This window comes from Coenobita brevimanus, chromosome 20 (genome assembly GCF_032717465.1).
Source record: "Coenobita brevimanus isolate Jiangsu-jjx chromosome 20, ASM3271746v2, whole genome shotgun sequence".
NCBI classification, from domain to species: Eukaryota; Metazoa; Arthropoda; class Malacostraca; order Decapoda; family Coenobitidae; genus Coenobita; species Coenobita brevimanus.
In genome coordinates this window covers 25133585-25134395 of record NC_136973.1, presented here as the reverse complement: position 1 = coordinate 25134395, position 811 = coordinate 25133585, and the positions used below count along the sequence as shown (strand labels likewise).

Genomic DNA, 811 nt, shown 5'->3' with positions numbered 1-811 from the left:
TATTTCTCACCATCATTCACTCACTTGATGAAGTGCTGCCTACTTCTTCCTTCACCTTTACCATTCTTTTTCTGTGTCTGTCCTCCTCTCTTCCTATTTCTCACCATCATCCACTCACTTCATGTAGTGCTGCCTACTTCCTCTTTCATCTCTATCATTCTTTTTCAGTGTCTGTCCTCCTCTCTTCCTATTTCTCCCATCTTTCCTGTCACTTTTTATTACTCTTCTTTCTTTTTCAGGCGGCTTTACGTTAAGTGACAAGCCTAATGGTTTCCTGTAAGCCAGGAAATCATTTACAATGCTGGGTGGTAACCATATAACCAACCCATATGTGTTCCATTTGTGCCAACGGCCATGCCACGTTGAGTACACCGCTTCCCGTCCGATCAGCGAAGTTAAGCAACGTTGGGTCTGGTTAGTACTTGGATGGGTGACCGCCTGGGAACACCAGATGCTGTTGGCATAACATTCTCCCTACGTGTCAAGTGGGGTTGGTGGAGGATTAGTGCCCCTCCCTGTAAAACAATTAACTCTAAGCCGTTGGCCACCCCGTTTGGGATACATGGCGTCTGGCAATGAATGAATGAATGTGTCAACAAGTGGGTTGGTGAAGGGTTAGTGCCCCTCCCTGTAAAACCACTAACTCAAAGTCAAACGGCCACCCTTTACAGGATTACGGCATCTGGAAATAGATAGATAGATAGACAGTTACATAATGCAGGAATGAATCTCCTTGGTTACTAATTATCAATGCAGACTGACTTTGTCTGGCTACCAAATGAACTGAAGGGGGTTTGGGATCTCTGTCAGG

At 45.3% G+C, this 811-nt stretch overlaps 1 non-coding gene across 1 annotated transcript; it reads left to right on the top strand.

The window, feature by feature from the left end:
• Positions 1 to 344: 344 nt before the first annotated feature.
• LOC145392024 (5S ribosomal RNA) lies at positions 345 to 463 on the top strand. The gene has a single exon (XR_013895947.1). It is a non-coding gene; the product is annotated as a 5S ribosomal RNA (ribosomal RNA).
• Positions 464 to 811: the final 348 nt, after the last annotated feature.